Consider the following 23,888-nt stretch of genomic DNA (forward strand, 5'->3'; position numbering starts at 1 on the left):
ACTTGAACAAAATGATGAGGAGAAAGGTGAGCAGAGCCAGGAGAACATTGCATACAGTAACAGCAATATTGTTTTAAGAATGACTTTGAGTGACTAAGTCACTTTGAAAATTATAAATACTCAAATTAAAAATAAAGGAAAAAAGAAAGATGCTATCTGTATCCAGAGAAAGAATTGATAAATAGAAGTATGTATAGATGTAGAGCATGTATGAATCTATTCTTTGGTACTTCTGAGAGAGAATTAGTATCCCCCATACAGAGAGAGAATAAGAGGAAGGGATATAAATGCCAGCATGTCAGAAGAAATTTATTACTGAGGATTTTTAACCTGGAGAAGGAAAGACAGAGCAGATATACAATCAATAGCCTCAAATATTTGAAAAACTGTCCTTTGGAAGTTGAAATAGATTTGTTCTATGTGAATGTGGAATTCAAATCTGAGAGTAATAAGTGGAAATTATATGGAGATAAGTTACGGTATAAGATAAGGCAGAATCACCCAGTGTTTATAGATATCTGAAAATAGAGTGGACTACCTCATATATATAATTGTTCTTTATGTGGAACCTGGATAAGTCGTTATCAGAAAGAAAACAAAGAGCTTTATGCTTCAGGTGAGGAGTGTTATTGTTGTCTCTGTCAGTCCTTTGTTCTTGAAGAGGACAAATGACAACACGGGTGATGTCTTGACTTGTGCGTGAATTGGATTTAAGCGAGGTAGAGTTGCACAAAGTCATCAGTCTTTCTCCTCCAGTGTCATGTTGTTTGTTGTTTGTTGTTTGTCCTTTGATCTTGAAGATTACCAATGACATCAGAAGGGTAATGTTTTGACTTGCAAGTGAATTGGATATAAGTGAGGCAGATCTGTGCAAAGTCATCGGTCTCACTCTCTCCTCCAGTGTCATCAAAGTCCAGTGGCAAGATAGAGATCAGGATGACTGGTGATGACCCTGGATGCAGTGGATGACAGTGGCCTTTCTAAATTAAGGTCTTTTCCTGGCCTCAGCATTAGCAGCTATTGATTGCCTGACCTGGAGTCAGGAAGACTTGAGTTCAAATACTGCCTCAAATGCTTAGTAGTTATGCAACCAGGAGAAAGTCACTTAATTTCTCTGTGGCTAAGTTTCCTCATTTGTAAAATGGGGGAGTTGAACTCAGCCTCCAAAATCCCTTCTAGTTTTAAATTAGTGACTACAAGACTGTAAGAATTTCTCTGCCTCTTAAATTTTGTAAAAATGGACTATTTGGAGTTCTAGTCATGAGTTGTTTTTCCTCTTATTTTTTGCTGAGGTTTTGAAATTCCCTTATGATCAAAATGACCATGTTTGAAATGAAGAATTTTCTCCAGGAAGAATAATCTGCTTTTAACATGTAAGAAATCTTTTTCTAAATTGCTATTATACAAAAAAATGTTTTTGGTATACTTCTTGCAAAAAAAAATAGCAAAAAGATGTAAAATTCTGGGGCTTTTTATATTTTTTCTGATCATGACAGTTAATGCATATATCTACCTGAGCCTATAAGTGCGTGTTATCTCTACATTTCATATCCTATGGTTCTATATGCTATTCTGTATAATTCCTGATAAAGTCTTAGATCCACAAAGGTTTTCATTGTAAATTGATTGCCCAGAATTGCTTTGATTTGTTAAGTAGAGGAGAATCAACATCTTTTCTACCATTATCTGTCTCTAAAAGTAATGATTTTGAAGGTCCAGTGACAATCTGAGATTAGATTTCTCTCTAAAGAAATGAGGGTTTTCCGCAATCTCTTTTTCTAAATACGTTTGCTAACTATACTGAATTTTATCTACCCCTTTATTTGTGGCATATTATCATACTTTAAAATACACACCTGATAACAGAGGATGTGAAAAACATGGAATTGTAAGCTCAGAGAGGAAACAGGTTGAAGCAGATAAAACTGAAATCTCTATATTGCTTTTCAGCAAAACACCTTTTAGTAGCACTGAAAATATAGAGTACAAATGGCAAATTGCAAATAAATACAATGCTTTTCAAGATGTAACATAAGGTGTTAGCTGCCTTAAAGAGGAAAAAAGATTGGAAAATATCCTAGAAATGTCATTGTGGGAGTGGGTTGAACAACCCATTTATACCAAAAGAATAGAAAAAAAAGAAGTTTTATCACACCTTTCCTAAATTTAGGGAGGATGATGGCATAAAAAGTGTCAGATTTCCTTGGGAGGAAAAGAAAATTAAGCCAAGTAAAACTAATTTAACACAAAAATACAGTTGAATCTTCTTTTAATAGAATACTGTGATGAAATCACAGGCAAAGAAGAAAATTCAGAGACTATCTGGTCCCTGACCCTGCCTTCAGCCAATTCCACCATCTAAACCACTTAAAGTGTCTTTCCTCTTTTTAGTCACCCCTAAGGAGGAAAATGTAATCTCTCAATTGACAGCTGGTATCTACTTCACATATCCATCATCTCAACAAAAGTTCATAGATTGTCTACTGCAGGACCTTGTCTCAGGTTTTAATGCCAAAATATCAAGATGAACAGCGAAAAGTTCAGTCAGTTTTTTAACTAATTTATTTCAACATAAGTTCTTAACCTGGGTCCATGGATAGATTCTAGAGAGTCTATAAAAATGGATGGGGAAAAAATTACATCTTTACTTTTACTAATCACTAAATAAAATTAACATCTCTTTCAATTGTGAACCTAGTCAAAAAAGTTCTTCTGAAAAGGGGTTGCCAGACTACCAAAGAGCTTCCTCTCTCTCTCTCTCTCTCTCTCTCTCTCTCTCTCTCTCTCTCTCTCTCTCTCTCTCTCTCTCTCTCTTTCACACACACACACACACACACACACACACACACACATGATTAAGACTCTCTGTCTAAAGTTGTTGAGCTACATTCTGCCAAATGTCTTGATGTCAATGTCACCCTCAGTCACTCTCATCATTTTCACCACCCATTTTTCCCCCTTCCAGCAGCTGCCCTGTCTTTTACTCCTAATCTGTCATCCTCCTTGCCCACCTTAGAAGTTGTTCAAAGCTTGTCACTGCCGTGCCTTCTATTGGATTCTGGTGGGGGGAAAGTCTTTCTTTATACAATCAGTCTGTCCCTTCTGGCCTGCTCTCTTTTTGCTAATCCCTATACATAACTACATTTTCTATACTCCAAAGATTGCAAGCTGGAAACTTTCAGTTTTTTAGCTGATTGCACCTCCAAGCCTGTGACCTCAGGATAAGAAACTCTTGAATGAGCTCTCTTTCCTCATTATAAAACACTTAAGCTGCCCTAACTCCAGAGCTGTCCTCATGCATGGAGTGAAAATGGATCTAGGAGTCCCATTGAATCTTCGTGTTACAAGGTACCAAAAGACCATCATGAACTCCTTCCTTCTTCCATGACCTGAAGACCATAGTGTACAAAACTTCCTGGCAATATTTCTTTCCTGCCTTTCCCTGTTTCAATTTTAAGGTTTCATTAGTGGCCCATTGTGAAAGACTGGTGAGCTGCCTCCAAATTTTAGAGTTTTTTCCCATTCAATTTCACAGACTCTCTAAAATCTTTCCATGGTCCCAGGTTAAGAACCACTATTGAAATAAATTAGTTAATTAAAAAGTCCCCCCACACTCATACACCCTTTCCTCTTTGTTTGTATAGAGATTCCTTGTGCATCATTTTTGTGAAAGAATTTTCCCTCTCCTTCATCTCCCTTCCCTCTATCCCCCAATGTATTCCTCTTTCCCTCTCCATTCAGTTGCCACAGACAAAAAATAGGGACAACAAATGAGTTTAACAAAATTGCAGGATACAAAATCAACTACATTCCTATTTACTAGTAAAAGGGATCAAGAAAACATAATTTCAAAAGAAATTCCTTTTAGAATAACAACAGAACTAAATATTTGGGCATTAACCTACTTAGGAATACACAAGAACTGTATAAGTACAATCATAAAACTTTAATGACCAAAATAAATGAGAGCCTGAATAAATAAAGACATTCAACATTTGTGGATGGGTTGAATTACTCTCAAAATAATGTATTTATCAAATGTATTAACATCCTCTCTGGGTTATTCCCCCAACTAGCATCCTAAGATTTGGTTTCTCAAGGGACAACTACCCCAGATTCAAGTTACTCTGTGGGTCTGTACTCCTAAAAGAGTTCATGAACCCCCACCACTGTGCTGACCTTTAATAGTCAGCCAGAGAACACAATTAGATCAAAGCAAAGGCATTTACTGAGATCATATAAAATGAGGAATTTCCTTTATAAACTTTTGGCATACACTCCCACAGTCACATACAGTGGAAGAAGTTGGTACACACATAGAGTACACTAATAGAGAGGCACACAGTTTGTGAACACATGTAGTCAAGGTAACTCATGCCTCCAGCATGGTAGGGCCTCCTTTCCATTTTCATGATATTTTCACACTGCTCTCTCTTGGTGCAGCATCTGGTCTAGGCAGCTAGGATAGGTCGGCTTCTTGGGCTTGTACCTCTTTGTAGTTCAATTCCTAATGGTCAGATTTGGCTCTCTTATTTTCTCAGAAAGGTTATACTTCTCAAAAATGTCTCCTGCCACATCTTTCAACTGGCTGACCCTTCTCCCTACAGGGTGCAGTGCCTCCTTCTGTGCAGGTGGTTTGACTACAAAATGCAATGGAAAATGGTAGGAGGAAGAGAAGTGAGGAATTTCTCTTCTAGGGCTGGATTCTTTTTCCATAGATAGTTTTCTTCTCTCTTGCTAGAGGACACACCTTTCAGAGATAATCCCTGCTTATCTGACTCCTTAGAGAGTGGATCTCACTTTTTAAAGAGCCACCTGGAGCAGATCTGACCTTTGGTAAACCAATATGCAGATAGATGTCTTTCAATTCCATCAGTTTTTATCAGACAGTTTCTTCACATGGTGCAAACATGCCCAAGAACTTATCTTTTTACATTATAAATTTAAGGTCATACAACTATTAAATCAATTCTAGCCTAAGGCTCAATTAGCACTCTAGGGCTACTATTCAAATCCCCCCTGGTACTAGAAGTTCAGATCCCTGTAGAACAGCTACTACTTATTCCTTAGATATCTAGAGCTATCCCTAAGGGGTTGGAAAGTGATATTTTAATGCTGTTGCTCATAAATCCCCATCAATGTGTTTCCCTCTATGATTATAAGTTGATATCAATTATCCAGGCAGACTTAATTTGCTTTTAGAAACAGGTAGAAAAAAAAATCTCCCCAGAAATCTATAACTCACTCTTTCACAAATACATAGAAAGTCCAGAGGAAAGTGATATCAAGCTAAGAGCACATGTGGTAAAATTTATAGCTCTTAGAAGTCCTTTTGCTGGAATCTTCAATAACTTCTCTAGGTATGGTACAGATTTTCTGATGAACTATAGCACATCTTAGGCAAATAATGTTATTTGGACCTTTTCATGTCTTATGTTAATTCCTCCAATTATTAGAATCTAATATTTTTTTTTTCCTGTCTCATTGCAACTGTTAACAGTTTCTAATATCACATCCACTAAGAGTGGAAAAAGTGGGCGTCCTTGTCTCATTGCTCTTTATAGTCGGAATGCTTCTGTTTCTTCATAACATATTAATTATATTGACTCAAATTAAGGTAAATAATTTTTATTTTGTTAAAGAAAAACATCTTTCTAGGCCTATTCTCTTTAATATTCTTGTCATGGAGGAAGGCTAAATTTATCAAAGGATTTTTCTATGTCAATTAATATAATCATATGACTTTTTTAGTTTATTGGTTTATATATTTTATTATGTTAATAGTTTTTCTGATGTGAAATCAGTCTTATATACCTGGAATAAGCCTTATCTAATCATGTTGGATAACTTTTAATATATATTGCTCTATTCTGCTAAGATTTTATTTAACATTTTATTTGCTTTGATTTTCTTTTTTATTATAAGCCTAACACTCATCAATAAACATAAATATTTCAATATAAAAAGAATACAAATAATTATATAAGAAACTATGATTATTACTTTGGTTTTTTAAGAAATATATTATGAATAGCAATATATTCAATTTACTGTTAGTAACAAATTATTCCATTCAGTTGTTCCCTTTCTGTTCTTGTTTTATTCTGCACACTTTAAAATTGTTTTATGTCTGTGTGTGTCTATACATAGACACACACATATACACACACACATATTCCCTTTTTTGTGTATTTATTACTACCTAGGAACGTACGACTGCCACCACCCCCCAACATCCAATGGAAGCCCTCCCTTATAAAAATATGGATAGTTTATATTCATTAGGGAAATTAGTCTTCAATTTTCTTTCTATAATGTATATGTTAGCCTGGTTTTAAAGTTAATATCATATTTGCCTAACAAAAAGTACTACATACTTCATCTTCCTCTATTTGTATGTACATAAAGGTTTTTAAAGTCAAGCTAAACAGATTCAAGACATTTAATAATTGATATTTAAGCTCTCAGCCTCAGTTTCTTCATTTGTAAAATTGGTACAATAATGGCACCAACTTCACAGGTTTGTTGTGATCAAATGAAATAATTTATGTAAAGTGCTTTTTAAGCCTTAAAGTACTCTATAAATGTGAGCTATTTTTTGTTGTAATTAGACATTTTGAAAGAATCAGGCTGTTAATCTAGGCAAGGTGGATTTCTTTTTTCAGGATGAATTACTGATATATGTGATTTCTTCCTGCAATGATGATCTATCTAAATTATTAATTTCCTGTTTTGTCAATCTTGTCAAGTCATATTTTTGAAAATAATTGTTTATTTCCTTAAAATTCTTTAATTTGTTAGAATATAGTCACATGTAAAATCCTCTAATAACATTATTATTTTGTATTCATTATGATCTCTCCACATCAGGCCAGCCTTATGCAACATGTACATCCAATCTCCTCCAGGAGATTTCATCCTCAGTCATATATACACACTGTCTCAAACTTCAATCTTTCCCTTTCCACTACTTCTTTCAAACAGGTTTGTCTCCTTCATCCTTAAAAAAAAAAAAAAACTTGCAGTAGATCTTAATATCTTCTCTAGATATTGCTTTATGTTTGTCCCGCTCTTTTCAGCCAGGCTCCTTGAAAAAGTCATCTATACTTGGTGCCTTTTTTTTCTCTTAGTTTTTTCTAAATCTTTTTCTATTGGCCTTCTGATACTATCACTTCAATGATACTATTCTTTCCAGTTACCAGTGATCTCTTGATTGCCAAATCTGATGATCTTTTCTCACTCCTTATGCTTCTCAGTAAATCTTCTGCATTTGACAATGTTGATCATTCTTTCCCTGAATACTCTCTCCTCTCTGAGTTTTTGTGTTATTATTCCCTCCTGACTCTCTTCCATATTTATCTGACCACTCTTCAATCTCCTTCACTGGCTCATTGTTCGTACCAAACCTGCAAACTGTGGGTCTTCATGGTTCTGTCTTAGACCCCCTTCATTTCTCCCTCGATACTCTCTCTCAGGAACCTCCTTAACTCCCAAGAGGTTAACTATGCTGATGACTCCAAAAGCTATATATCAAGTCCCAGTCTATCCTCTGAGCTTTAGTCCTATATCATTAATTGCCAAGTAGACATTTCGAATTGGATATCTCAGAAACATCTTACACTCAACAGGTCAAAAACTGAACTCATTATTTTACCTTCCCCCACAAACATTTCCCTCTTCCAAACTCCCAACTTCTGTTGAAGGCATCACCATCCTGCCAGTCTACCAGGTCCATAGCCTCAACATTAACCTGGACTCCTCATTCTTTCACATTCCACCTTTCCAATCAGTTGCCATATCTTGCAGTTTCCATCTCTGCAATATCTGTAGCATCCAACCCCTTCTCTTCTAACTACCACCTTAGTTCAGAACCTCACCACTTTTCACCTTTATTATTCCAAAAGGCTCCCAACTGCTTTTCATATTTCATCTCTCTCCATTCTAGTCCATTCAACACAGTGCTACCAGAGTAATTTTCCTCAAGTGTAGATTTGCCCGGGTGACTCCTTTTCTTAACCATTTCCAGGGACTTCCTCTTGCCTCTATGATAAACTATAAAGTCCTCTGTTTAGCTTTTAAGTCCTTCACAACCTGGCCCCAATCTATATTCAAACCTTAAGGAACATCACTCTCCCTCCTGCATTCTGAGATCCAGCCAAATAGGCCTTCTATTGATTCCATGCACCTGATACTGAATCCCCTGTCTCTATGTCTTTTCACAAACAATCCCACATGCAAGGAAATCGTTCTCTCCTTATCTCTACCTCATAGATTCCCTCTTTTCCTTTAAGACACAACTTCTTTTAAGATATAACCTTTTGGGACAGATGATGAAAAATTCTATTCATCCCTGGAGAAAGAACTGATGGTTTCTGAGTACAGATTAGAGCATAATTTTTTAAACTTTATTTTTCTTGAGGTTTTTTTTTTTTTGGTCTGTGTTTTCTTTTACAACATGATTATTATGGAAATGTTTTGCATGACTACACAAGTATAACCTATATCAAATTGCTTGCCTTCTCAGTAAAGGAGGGTATGGAAGGAGGAAAAGAGAGAACTTAGAGCTCAATGTTTTAAAAATGAACATTAAAAATTGTTTTTACATGTAACTGGGAAAAATAAAATACTAAACTAGAAAAAAAGAAAATTTAATTTTGAAAAAAAAAGACACAACCTTCTGCATGAAGCCTTTCTTCATGCAACTTCCCTCCCAAACTATATTATATTTAATTACTTTGTACATATTTGCATTTATTAACCTTAAATGTGTACTGTATGTGGTTCTATGTTCTTTTTGTCTCTCCCATTAGGATGTAATCTTCCTGAGAGTAGGATAATTTCATTGTTTGTCCTTACATATGACTGAATCATTGGTAATTTTGCTGATTTATATTTTCTCTCTACTTTTTAAAAATTACATTTGCTAATGGTTCATTCTGTTGGGAGGATTTGGAGTTTTTTAATAGCTACTGGTTTTATTTATTACTTCAGTTTCTCCTTGCTTTTTAAATCTATTTCTGTTCTTTTATAATCTCTATTTTATCACTTTCCTTTGGGTTATTGTTTTGTACCTTTTCTATGGCCTTTAAATTCTAGCTCATTTTTTTTCTTTTATTTCTTAATGCAGGAATTTAGCCACAGGCACATACAAAATATTTCATTAGAATGTATACTCAGGGAATTTTATTTTACTTTTTTAAAGTAAACATTTATTGAATACTCAATCATAAAAGACATTTTTGGCCATCAAGCTAAAGAAACTAAAGTTAATTTTGTAATTTAACAAATAAACTTTACTTAAGAAATACAAACCTTAAAAGTAAGATGCAAAATATAATTTTTTTAAAAGACATTAGGATGTGCCTGGGCATTCTAAATACACTTAGCATACCTTATATGTATGCCTATGCATTTAGCAACATAAATTTGCCCCTAAGAAGAACTATGACTGCATCCCAAAGGTTTGGATATATGATATTGGTATCATTTCATATATATATATATATATATATATATATATATATATATATTTGTTTTTTGCTGAGGCAATTGTGGTTAAGTGACTTGCCCAGGGTCACACAGCTAGTAAGTATCAAGTGTCTGAGGCCAGATTTGAACTCAGGTCCTCCTGACTCCAAGGCCACAACTCCATGCTACAACTAGCTACCCCAATGTCATTATATTTTAAATACTCTGCAATCATTTTTCTGATTTCTTCTCTAATCATCATTATATTGCTAGATTGTTTCTCAGTTTCCACTCTCCCCAAGGCCTAAGTTGGTACAGGGGAGAATATTTTTCCAGTTCTGGGTGAGGTGGGGTAGACAGAGTATATTTCTGTTCTTAATATATCTTCTTGGTAAATATCCCTTTGTAATTGATAGTAATTGATTAACTAATAGAGGTACACTAATCCCTGAGTCAATCAATGCTCTAAGGGAGACAGAAACTATACTGGTGATTGATAGTGGGGAGAACACACCAGAATGAGGACTTGAGCCATTAGAATTAGAAAGTAACCCCCAAACCCTGAGATAACTCCTAGAACTCTGGGGCAGGAATATGTAGTTATCCTCATGCTTTGGGGACCCAACTCATCAGTGCAAGGGAGGAGAAAATAAAGACACTGAGCAATTAAAAAGGCTACAATCATGAAACATATTTTTATCCCAAAATTCAGGTTTGTTAGTTCTACCACATTTTGAAAAGATTATATACCTTATCCTCATATCTACATTTATATTTAATCACTAGGCAGAAGCAGGTTTATAATAAGTTATAACAAGTATATTTTTATTTTTGTCAGCCATTTATTATTCATACTTCCACTGTGTGTAAGAATTTGACCAATTGTGGATTTTAGTTAATAAATTCTTTCAGATCTACTTTGTCTAAGAAATGAGTTATATTTATTTTATGCTATGAACTTGACAAATATCAATAGACATGAACAATTTCTTACACAAAGCTGAGGATCAAAGAGATAAATAATGTAAAGTGCTTTTCAAACCTTAAAGTGCTATATAAATGCTAGCTAATGTATTAAAAGAAAGGAAGATTCTGTGTAAAACTGTCAATCTCTAATACATATAGATTGTTTCTTTTTTAAGATATTAAATTTAATATAGTGCAACCAATACTGACCTGCTTGTCCATGACCCTTTCTGAATTTCTATCTTCTCTCTTTTGTATATTTTTAAATATTTTGATACTTTTTTGTATATCTATTGTATAGTATATACAATATACAATATATAATATATCTTGAATATATACTGTATATATTATATATAGATATATTGAACATCTATTGATATTCTCTATTCTGTACCTCTAAAAATAAATGACCTCTCTTGTAACAAATAAATTCAGTCAAACAAAACAAATTCATATCCACATCGTGAGTTCTTCAATTTTCAGACAATATAGTAGGGTATGTAATTTGGAGGTCCAATTCTATTTTTAAAACTTTTGCACATTTCAGATCAACTTTGACATTTCTTCTTTGTCATTTTTGAAAAGTTTGATGTTAACTCTACTTGTTATTTAAAAGTTACTTATTTGTTCTTTTTCAATACTTGAAAATTTTTTCTTCCACTTTGCAATGTTATATTTTTACATTTGTGAGTGTTGCTAAGTAAGGGTCAGGATTTTTCCTTTTTTAGACTCTTGTATATTTTCTCTGCTTTTAGAGTGTTGTCTGCTCTAAGCCACTGTGGAAATTTTTCACTGATTTAGTCCTTAATTACAATACCTACCTTTTCTCCCCAGTATCTTCTGGGAGTGTAATTAACATAATATTTGCTCTCTTGCTCTATCTTGCAAATTTCTTATTTTGTCCTTCATACTTCAGTTACTTTTTCAGTCTTGTTGCTTCCTGGGTTTGTTTTTCAGTTTTATTTATGTTTTATTATCTCTTGATCTTTGCTTGATTTCATTGATTCTGTTTCTTTCTGCCCGCATAGATGTTCATAACCTTGGTTATCATCTTACTGTTCTTTATTCCATCTCTTATGTTTTCTAGACTATTTTAAAGCCTTGCTTTAATTCCCTTAAAACGTATATTATCCATTTCAATTTTTCCACTTCTTTCATCCTATTCATTGTTGTTTCACCTTTGCAGTCCCTCCCACACTTGACTGAGGTAGAATGACACAAATCAAGGAGGATCTGGAATTTTTTGTCTTTGAGCAGATGAAGACAGTACCTAAACCCTAAAGCAGGAAGTGCTCATGGCCTTAACGAGCTTCTGGTGACCTGGTTGGTACTGAGAAGAACTGAGGTTGGAGGGCAGAGAAAACCTGAGACTCATCTCAGTCAGGGGAGCTGTGTCAGGTAGCTAGACAGCCCAGGTTCTGCTATGTAGGCCTGTCCAAGGACAGATTGTGGCTCCAGACCTGATAAACTTAGGTCAGCACAGGCCAGGAGATGAGATAGGGTGGGAAAGGGCCCCAGTACCCTTGCCTTCTCACACTGAAAATGTAAGAAAATGTAAGGCTATGGAGGGAGGTTCAGAGAGGGCAACTCAATAAGTCTAGGTCATGGGTGGATATTGTAATTAAGGTAGGTATTGTAATTAAGGACTAAATCAGTGAAAAATTTCCACAGTGGCTTAGAGCAGACAACACTCTAAAAGCAGAGAAAATATACAAGAGTCTAAAAAAGGAAAAATCCTGACCCTTACTTAGCAACACTCACAAATGTAAAAATATAACATTGCAAAGTGGAAGAAAAAATTTTCAAGTATTGAAAAAGAACAAATAAGTAACTTTTAAATAACCACACCCGTGGTCTAGGTCAATAGTGGACCTTGGGCTCCAAGGGCTTCCAGACTGCATGGTTCCCAGGGCAGCAGTTATCCTTACAGTCTCTTTTCATCTCCTGGGGGTTCTCTCCACTTTATCATTTTTTATGTTTTTTTCTGGCTTCCTTTCTCATCACTCTCAGTGGGGTGAGAAGGGGTTTGAGTAGCATTTCATGACTGGTGAAGGGGTTTCAGTATTTGTTCCTATGCCTTCTTACACCTCAGCCCTCTTTAACACAAGTCTACAAATGCCTTCTCAATCATAACATTGCAATGGGGATAAAAGGTTCTCTTTGGGATAACTTACCATCTGTTCAGAAAGGAAAACTGCCAACCTTTTCTAGGAGGATAGGCAATGTCTCCCCACCTCAAAAGCAGTGAATAAATCAGCCACCTTTAGCTAAAGGATGAAGTAAACACCACAGATCAGAATGCAATGAGAAAAAAAAAAATGTGTCCAGAATATAAGCTCCTCTAATTGAAGTTACCTTGGAAGCATGGAGGTCTATATTAAATCTTGTCATATTTTAATCTACATTTAATTATCATAGATCAGACTTTAAATGCCTACTAATGAGAAAGAAAATCACACAGCATATGGTAACCAGGGAGCACAGGAAAAGTTGCAATGTGTCTCTCCCATTGCCTCTGTGGTAAGACTAATCAATATTCACATGGCCTCCCAAAATAGACCAAATCATGAGATGCTCAAACCATTCCTTTAATATAGATGAGTAAGGGTCACCAGACATGAAAGCTTCTACTAATTGTTAACAATTACAGGTTGCCTGAAAGCTTTTATTCCCTCTGGGCTTCAAACCCCAGACACAAGGCTCTCAAGAATGGTTATATAGTTTTATAAGTATCATGAGAATAATGTTTCATACATCATGACTTAGCCTTCTATCCTAGCTTTTAAAAGTTTATGCCTTGCTGGAATTTATTCCTTTCTTTACCTTCTCTGCAAGTAAAGGAATCAACCGACATCCCTCCTAATCTTAAAAGTATAATAAAAATAGAGTAAGATTAATCTGCAAATAAGTTAAACTCCCACACTCCTTTAAATTCTCATTTTACTTCCGAAATCTCTTTGTTACCTGTTATGTACCACCCAGTAACATTTTAGTATAGATCCTATCATCTTCATTCCCCATCCCAAAAAGAGAATTAAGCAAGTACCTAAATGAAATGCCCAGTAAAAGGTATATGGTACATGTTCACCAGAGTATATTAGTGAACTAGATGACCTCTAAGGTCCTTTCTAAGCCTAATGGCCTAGCATTCCATAGAAGTAAGTAAAATATTTCAGAGAGGTTCAGTGTGTGAAATTGATGATCAGATTTGCACATCCTCATTTCTTCATGCCTCAGACTGTTTATCTGAAAAGTAATGCCGCTGGGACAAGCAGATGGAGAAACCAAAGTGTAAAGAAGTCTTTTTTGGCAAACACTGAACAATTGTGCCATACTAGTTTGTTCCCAAATGGCAACAGAAATGTTAAATGGCAATCTAACAGACCAGAAGTCTAACTCCATTAGTAACCTCGTTATCATATTCAAGATCAAGATAGAGGCTACTGAACAAAAATTTCTGCAGAAATTGAACTGTATTCCCCAAGGAAGTTATTTGTACTTGGGTCCAGAGTCCTACATGTGTTTTTCCATTATGGATAAAAAGTGATGATTGTCAATGTGGAATCTGTTTTTATGCTTCAGAAACCAAAGAGTCAAGGACAAGAAAGTAACAAGGAAAAAAATTCTTTTCTAAGGTATGTATCCTTTACATTGAGATAAATATATAGAAATATATATATATGATGTAACTCAATTCAACTGTTTGTTAAACTTCCTGTTTCTTCTTTTTGATTACAGCAAAAAAATTCTAAGAAATCTTAGTTTATAAGTGAGACTTTACTAGATGCAAAATTACTTAACTATTTTCCAACTCCCTTTAGGAAACAATTTTAAGATTTTTTCCCCCTGATTTCTCCTTCTAATCAATAGGATCTTTCTTTAAATATTAGTATTATTTGGTGGGTGTTAATAACCATGAAACCAGAATAAAATCAAACTAGTCCATGGCATAAAAGATGAACCAATTTTCCTGTCGATCAACATTGTTTATGTTTTATATTCTTGGCAATAGGCATTTTTTTTTTTACTAAGAATGAATCAAACTAGCAGAGTTTCCTCAGAAAAATGTCACTTTTTTCTGACAAACACAATAAGTTAGTTTCATTGCTCATGTTATATTTGTAATGTGTTCAGCAGGTCTCACTGCCCATAATTTTATCATGAGAAAAACTCACATTGACTGTCAAATTTCAGGTTCTCAGAATTGAACCTTTGGTCATGTCTCTTGCATTATTGTCAATTGCCCTTAATATAAGTATCATTTATAATAAACAACATAAATACAACATGTCAATTGTATTTACTATACAATTCCAGCTGATTCACTGTGGTCCATGCCATGAAGAGGAAAATATAAGCCCTACCACTGACAGAAAAGATTATCTTATTGAGCTATGGAAAATTAGGCAAGTCAGATATTTTTGCCACATATGATTAGGGCAAACTTACATAGACACGTCCTTTGTTATATAGCTAGAGCTTTGGATAGTCATGAAGAACTGGAAAGAGATTATTTAATCTATCCCATTGCCTAGGGACAGAGATTCCATGGTCTTCTATGGTATCTTGCTCTAAAATAACAGACTTAACTACCGGACACTTGGCCCTCCTTTTATCCAAGTATTTACTCTTCTTCTATCTGATATAAATGGAGAGTACTAGATCACCGTAACCTCTATATTTGAATTCTATTGTGTCATCTTTTATCTTTCCCTTTTATTGGAGAAATAATCTGATACAGTGGAAAGAACACTGGATTGGGTGTCAGAGAAACTGGGGTCAGGTCCCACCACTGCTGTTTATGGCCTGTCATCTAATCTTTCTAGGAGTCAATCTCCTCTTCTATAAAATGAGGAGACTGAAAGGTCTCTGAGTTCCCTTCCTGCTCTAGATAAATAATCCTATGAACTCTTCCTCTTAGGTGCCATTCTCTGCCTCATTAATCATTTCCATCCATTTCTTGAGTCCACTCTAAGTTCTTCATGTTTTTAGAGAGCCTAAAAGAATGCAAAATACTCCTCTGTAAGTATATAACAAATATATTTATTGCATTACTACCTCACTGAGTTATTATGGAGAAAACTCTTTGTCAAGCTTAAATGTGAATTATAGCATTTCTAGCATTAGAAAGTGACTTTGCAATTTTCCTATATACTCCTAGTTATTTATTAGCTCAGGGCTTTTGTTCCTAGAATGATCATCTTCAGTACGGTGACTGGCTCAGCACAGCTACATTGAGGCCACAGGCTCTGGCAACCTGGGCCAATCTCTGTCCTTTATCTGCCTGCACCTGCCCAGCATTACGCTGTAGGGGAAACCTGACTTCTATGTAGTGGATGCAGTCCCCCAGTTCTCACTTTCATTGGTTTATCATCCTTTCCTTGGCTTCCTGAGGAAAATTGCTAATTATATTCTAGGATTTTCCCAAAGGGTAAAGGGGTTTAAAAAAAAGGCATTCAATATACAAATATGAATCAAGTGTAAAATAGGTTTATTTCCAGTAAGTAAAAGGAATGATAGGCATAAAGAAACCATAGTACATATTGCAGAATGATTAGACCAGAATCTAGTAACATCACTAATAGTATAATCAGTTAGGAGGTTAAAATTCAAGCTTCGTTGGGACATAAACAGTTATTGCAGTGCTACTAATTAGCCATCTTATATGTCACCCTTCACTGAGCATAATCCATTCAAATGACAAGCATAATCTTTTTTCTAATGGTTCCCTCTCTCCAGAGTTAACTATTCCTTCACAACAGACCACTCTTGCTGCTGAGGTTGCAACCAGAATCATTCCAATAGACCCTGCTGCTTCTCACCAGCACTCTCAGGACTTCTGGGATCTTTCAGTATTCACAAGGTTAATGTTAAAGAAAGGCGAGGGGCAGCCAAGGGCCTTGGCACAATCAGTTAGGACTATACTCAACACAGGGAGTCTCTAACACTATTAAATCAGGGTGAAAAGGACTGTCCTTCACTCTTCAGTGAAATCACATTTTGTCACCTGGAAAGCTGCAGCCAAGAGAGCGACTAGCTGAAAGTGTCTTCTTTTATCAGGTATAGAAGTCTACCTCCTTTTTCTACTCTTAGGGGGAAGAGGACAACCAAGGCAACATTCAAGGTTCATCACATGCTAAAGTGCCAAAATGTCCTTTCAGCATATACCACCACATAACCATAAGCAGCCAGAATATTCATTTCCAAAAGCCTAAGGAATAAGTCACCTTGGAGTCCCCAGATGTTTCCAGGGGAACTATGATCATGTGCTCTTTAGGATGACCTCTATAAAACTCACATAACTTCACTACCTACCTACCTATGTTCATTTCATAATCAAGTAGGACTCTTACCTCCTTTTTGGTCTGGAAAGATCATGATTTGGGAAACATCAGTTCTATTTTTTTCCTTCTTTTATAATCAAAAAGGACATCAAATATTCACCATCCTTGCCACAGAGTAAGAAGAATCTCCTTCTAACCCACTCCTATGTTCTCTGGTATATCTTGGTGTCTACCTACTTATTCTAGGAAGTCACCTGATCATCATCTCCAGGCATGCTTCATGACAATCAGAAATATAAGAGTCTTAGTCACATTTGTGAGGTGCATAACAGGGTCAGCTCAAGGGAGAATCATGCTAGAACACTTTGAGGTCAGTCCTGTTTATCCATTTCCCAAGGCTAATCAATCATCCCCCACTGAAGAGGGCACACGTAAGAGGAATATGGCCTCTCACTTCCCCACACTCACAAAACTATTAGTTGGCTCAGTCCCATCATGTTCTGTCAAGTGTGAAGAGAATAATGCTCTATATTTGACTATAATGTTGTTGTTGCATCCTTTAGAATTTCGGTAATCTCTTTGCAGTGTCTCTGATTTCTATTTTACATACAGAGAGATTTGTTTTTACAAGTCTCATGAAGTGAAACTGCAGTTCTGTAATGCAGCTGTCTTCCCTTCATTAAGTTGTTGGCATGCCACTCAGTTCATATTTCATTTTCAGTTACAGTTTATTTAAAGATATCATGCTCATGTTGCACAAAAGTCATCATCTTTGTCAGCCCTTCCAGGGCTATTAGCATCCCAGGGCAAATTTAATTCACCATACTACTCTAAAAATCTGAGTGTATTTTACATTCTTCCTTTATGAGCTCCAACAGAGTACTAGTTTAATAGAGCGTGATAAATAAGTTTTTAATTGATTATTCTTCTCATTCATCCTAGCACTTCAAAAAGGAAATATGACACACACAACAACTCATGGTCATACTAGGTTGACCCGAAGCGTGGAGTAAAGAACAGATAACAAGCAAAGAAAAATAATTTTTAAAAAATAATAAGCCAACTAGCATAGTATGTTAATATCATATTGATACCTAAGCTTGTTTTTTTTTTATCCCTCAAACTATAGCAATTTGGATTTAAGTAAGACTTAAAATAGACCTATTGGTTCAAAGTATAATTTTTTTTTTATCAAAGTTGTTTTTTTTTCTCCCAACTAGAATTTTTGTTCTAAGCTCTTAAGGTATTTTGTCAAACACCTGAGATTTCAAAATGTGAAAGTGCTTTGCTCTGCTATTCCTGTAATAGATAACAATAGTTATCAGGGCTGGGAGTGGTATTTCAAACCTCAGGTTTCCCACAATGACATTAAAAGGCTTTATAAAATAGCTGCACTTTCCCACTATTGGTAGCTAAGACTCAGTGGGAGAGTAACATTCAAAAAAATTACAGAATTTTCAAGTTGGAAGGGGCCTCTGAGGACGTTTGTTGAACCCATGCCTGAACAAGAATCTCTTCTTCAATCTGCCTGACAAAAAATTACCCAACTTTGGTTTAAAGACCTCCAGTGAGGACGAGTCCACTACCCCTAGTTCTACTTGTAGGAAACTCCAATTACTAAGAAATTTTTGTTTCATTAAGCCTAAGCATGCCCCTTTGCAACTTCCACACTATTGCTCCTGGTTCTTCCCCTTGAGGCCAACCCCAACAAGTCTAACACCTCTTCCACGAGACAACTTCAATTATTTAAATATGTGTCTGCCCTATGCCTTCTATAATGCAGTCATCAATGTTACATTTCAAGGACATTAAATCTGGAAAGCCTCTACCAGAGGGCAACTAGGTTAGGTCATGGCCCATGAAGAACCCAAGAAGCTTAGCCTGGACAATAGAAGACCAAAATGAGCAGAACCAAGAGAACGTTGCATATAGTAACAACAATATTATTTTAAGAAAGATTTTGAGTGACTAAGTCATTTTGACTATTATAAATAACCAAATTAACTACAAAAAAATATGAAAGAAGATGCTATCTGCATCCAGAGAAGGAACTGATAAATAGAAGCATGTATAGAATGGTTTTACATATATGTGTACCTATTTGTGTCTAATGGTAGTCATCTGGGGAGGAGGATAGAAGAAAAAAAGGGAAAAAAAAGAAAGTTATACGGTAACTTTATTATATATTTAAAAGGAATAGCAAGTTGTACATAATAGATTTGCAGTTTCATGTACAATCATCTTTTTTTTTCTATTTTGCTATGTTATGGAAATGCTTGTTTTATTTCTTAAGTTCAAAATAAAATAAATAAAATTTTTAAAAAGAAATGTGACATCTAGACTGATACAATATTCCAAATAGGATTCTATGGTCTAATCTCTGGAGAAGTCTGTCTACTCATCTCTAGGCCCTCAGGCCCACTCTAGTTGATTGGTGATTGAGACCATGCAAACTAGCCCACTTAGGCCACTGTTTCTACTGGATGGTCCCAAATCCAGACTATATTTTAGTTTCACATCCCTATCTCGTCTTCCATCCAAGTCACCTCAACATCTGCCTACCACCACCCCTGTATGTCACACCCACTTTGTACTTTCTATCTCCCCAAAACAAAGAGATGTTTAGTGATTATAAGTATACTGAAACATGTTACCAATGATGAGTTGTACATAAAATGTGATAAAAAGACATCATCAAGGCCAAAGGCAAATTCATGAGTTAAATTCTCAGTAGAAAATGAATGCAAATGCATAGACAAATACCACACAGGATAGAAAGTGAGGAAATGTTGTGATCTGCACCATTGAGACACACACCAATGAGAAAACAATATACCTAAAAGCTAAGTAATAATAACAATTATTATTATTTATAGAGAATGTGTATAATGTTAAATTGAATGTGTACTATGTTAAAATTGACATGTATAATGTTAAAATTTACAAAAATTCATAAATAATTTTATAATAATTCATAAAAATTCAAAAATTTATACATAATTTCATATACATTATCTCATTTGATCCTCACATCAAATCTATGATGCAGCTAAGTCAGGTATTACTAATCTCATTTTAGAGATGGGAGAAACTGAGACTCAGAGAGATTTCATGACTTATCCCTAGAGAGGAAGTAAAGAAACCTGGATTCTCTACCTAGCTCTGCCACCAATTAACAATGAATCACTTCATTTCTCCAGGTCTCAGTTTCTCCACTTGAAAAGAAAAAAAGGTTGAACTAGATGATCCCTAGAAGTAGTGTGATATAGTGCATAGATCACTGGACTTGGAATCAGAAAGACGGGTTCAAGTACTATCTCAGACATTTACTATCTATGTGGCCCTGGGCAAGTCACAATCTTTATGAGCCTCGATTTCTTCATCTTTAAAATGGGGATAATAGCACCTATCTCACAAGGTTGTTGTGAGAATCAAATAAGATAACATATGTAAAGTGCTGTGTCAACCTTAAAGAATTATATAAATGCCAACTATGGTGAGAATTTTAGCTGTTATTAAGGCTCTCTTCTAGTTCTAATGACCATAAAATAGATTGTTTTACATACGGATTTTCTATTGGTGGGGGGGGAAGACTTCATAGAAGTTCAGACAACTAAAAGTTTTTAGATAGGCTGCATATCCAGCCCTTGTCTCTCCAACCATGCACCTCTCCCACAACACTATGCACTCCTTTGATTACCATTTTTCATCACCAACTATTTCCCCTCATGATATCTTTCTTACTAAGAGCATGCATTCATTAGCATTAGGGCTATAATAGCTTCAATTCCCATCCTATCCAGTCATCCCCCCAGGCCATCTCACCATGTATTGGCCACCAATGACCAGCTCTTCTGCCCTACCTGCTCCAGCACTCTCCATACTAGACTTAAGACCTGAACCTACACACAGCATCTTACTGAATCCATGTCTAGTTTCTGGAGAAATCAGTTGACTTATTTTGGGGCCTCAGAGCCCATTCTAATTGATTGGTGCCTCAGCCTATTATATCTATTAATGAGGAGACACCAGACCATACTTCATCTTCACATCCCATTTACATCTACCCAGACTACCTCCAAATCTACCTGCCATCACTGCTGTATGCCTCTCACCTCTTGCTTTCTACCTCCACAGAACAGAGCACCCCTACCTGGTCGTCACTCCCTTAAAAGTGCTATTTTCTCCTATTAAAATATAAGTTCCTTGAGGGCCAGTACTGCTTCCTTTTTTTTAATATTCATATCCCCAGAACTTAGCATGACTGGCACATAACAAATGCTTCTTTAATCAATGCTTTTTCACTCCTTCATTCACTTATTCATTCAGTGAGATGGAAGCCTAAGTGGACTGAGCCAAAAATGGAGAATTCTCAGTATAAAGTATTTCAAGGGGAAAACAATTCAATCCTATGGTCATAAACTGACCCAGAGATATCCTAATGTAGCTCCATTATCAAAATGATCAAAACAAGTACACCAGAGAGCTATGGTACATTCCATAGACACGTAAAGCCACATGGACTTTCATATAACTTTAAAAATTATTATTTTACTTAGATTTAGAAAACTATTAATGGTTTTAAAAATTGCAACAAAACTTGAGAGTAAGAAGAAAAAAAGGACCTGGGTAGATGTCCATGACTTTGGCCTTGGGCATAACCCTCCAGCTCAGTATCTGACACAGGGTAGATGTATTTCAATTGAATGTTTGTTGAATATTTCCATCATATTGACTCAAATAATTCTGTAAAAGCAGCAAACTCGTGTTATATGCTAGAGTAATTAAACTGAAATTTGAGTGAAAGCAGCCTAAAATTACCCAAATTGTAATAATTAAGGTCATTACAAATTTGGAGAAGAATTAAAAATTAAAGCAGCACATTTTTTATATTCAATAATACTGCTTTAGACCACCAGATGAAAATGTTTAAAACCTATTACAAAAATCATTCACAGTTTACTGTCACTTATAAGTACAATTCTAGGTATTCATGAATAGACATTGATTTCAGTGGCTGTATACTAATGGGTACAACAATTTCAAGGCTAACTGCCCCTGTTTTTTTAAATATAGACCTTATATTTTTACTTCAAAGAGTAAATGATATTCTACTTTACTGAAATGAGGATGATTATCTTTAAATATAAAAATACTCTTCCTTTTTTCTTTGGCTCACATGACAGAAATGCAATCATCCCTCCAAATTCACTTTTAGTGATTACTTATCTAAGACTATTGTGAATGTCATCTTTTAAATAACATTTTGTTTTTATTCCAACTCTACCTTTAAAACTTTGTCATTTGAACCATAAGAAATTTATTTTCAGGTTATATTTGCTTCACTTCAAGATGAATGGCAGTATTTATTTCAACTCTACATTGCATATTCACATCTTCTCTATTAAACAGGGAATAAAGATTCTCTTTCTGCCCAGATCAATTTCTTTAGTCCAAGAGCCAAGAGCCTAATCTACATGTGATGAAAGTATTTTTTACACACTATAAATATTGAGCCTGCTTTTCCTTACCTATTACTAGAGAGAATGGCCTGTCAGCACTACAGAAGGAAGTATCTTTGTCTAGAACTTGGCACAGAGTTATGGTGGAGGTGTAGAACAGAGATATGGAAGAATCTTGCCCAACGTTAGCATATATACATATACACAAACATATATAATATATATATTTATATATACATACACACATATGTGTGTATGCATATATGCATATATATACATATATGTGTAACTGAGCACAGTTTTTTTTCTACCAATACTTTAAAATTCAGTTAAAAAAAAACATATGTAGCAAATTTCACTCTCTGAAAATTAGAGCAGTGATGATAGAAAGAAAAATTTGATATGAGCTCAGAGACTTGGGCTCTAGTCCCAGCTCTGACACCAACTAACTGTGTGATCTTGGGTAAGATGTTTTTCCTTCTTTTTTTATAATTTGTGCAATGAAAGGACCAGTAATATTCAAATACAATTACAGAGGTATCTGATTGCCTACTCCTCCCCTTTCAAGGACAGTTCTGATGACCACACCTTGATTTTTCCAAAAGTTTGCTTGTAGTAAAATTCAATTAACTTCTTTCCACTGGAGTTCAAGGTGACATTCCTTTTAAAGTTGCTTGTTGATGATTGAATAAAAAAAGAGTTAATTGATTGATTAATTTAAAGGCTTTTATTAAAAGTTTATTATTGCCAGACTCTGTGCTAAACACTAAGGATAAAAAAATAGAAAAGAGAGTTGCAGCTCTTAAGGAACCTAATTCTGATTGGGGAAGACAACATATATAAAGGAGTGGGGATCGGTGAGGGATGTTATTAATGAAAATATAGGAGGCTCATCTGAGCACAGGAGCAAAGCACAAGTATCAATATTCCATTTCCACCCTATTTTACATATACATATGTGTATATGTGTGTGTGCATGTGCACATGTGCATATATATCACAGTCAATTCCCAAAAATCTTCCCCACAAAAAAAAAACTTCCCTTGTAAGAAATTGTTTTTCAGCCATGTCTGACTACATGGCCCCATCCATGGGGTTTTCTTGGCAGATACCAGAGTGTTTGCCATTTCATTCTCCAGTGTGTCCCCATTTTACAGGTGAGGAGCTGAAGCAAATAGGAGTTAAGTGGTTTGCTCAGGGTCACATGGCTAGTAAGTGTCTGAGGCCAGATGTGAACTCAGATCTTCCCTACTCCAGGCCCAGTGCTCTATCCACTGTGCCACCTAGCTGCCCCTGTGCAAGATATTTCAAAGAGCCCAAATTCTAGAAGAGAAAGATTTTTATCAAGCCTTAAGCTTTAAATAATAATAATAATAATAATACAACTCTCAAAACTGCTGGCATTAGGGCTACCTCTAAAATTAATGTATACATCTAGTAGTGGCACCACTAAGTATGAACATTTCAGTCACTTTTCTAGGGTAGTTGCCAATTGTTTTCTAGAACTGTTGGACCAATGCAGAGTTCTACTAACAGTGTATTAATAGAAAGGACCAAAGAACAGTGGATATGGTGTTTGTTGCTTGACAACTCCAGGAGAAATGCCAGGAGCAGAACAAAGATCTATATGTAAGGTTAATTGAGCTAACCAAGGCTAGATAGATAGATAGATAGATAGATAGATAGATAGATAGATAGATAGATA

Source organism: Vombatus ursinus, unplaced genomic scaffold (genome assembly GCF_900497805.2).
Source record: "Vombatus ursinus unplaced genomic scaffold, bare-nosed wombat genome assembly UNPS02014779.1, whole genome shotgun sequence".
Lineage (NCBI taxonomy): Eukaryota > Metazoa > Chordata > Mammalia > Diprotodontia > Vombatidae > Vombatus > Vombatus ursinus.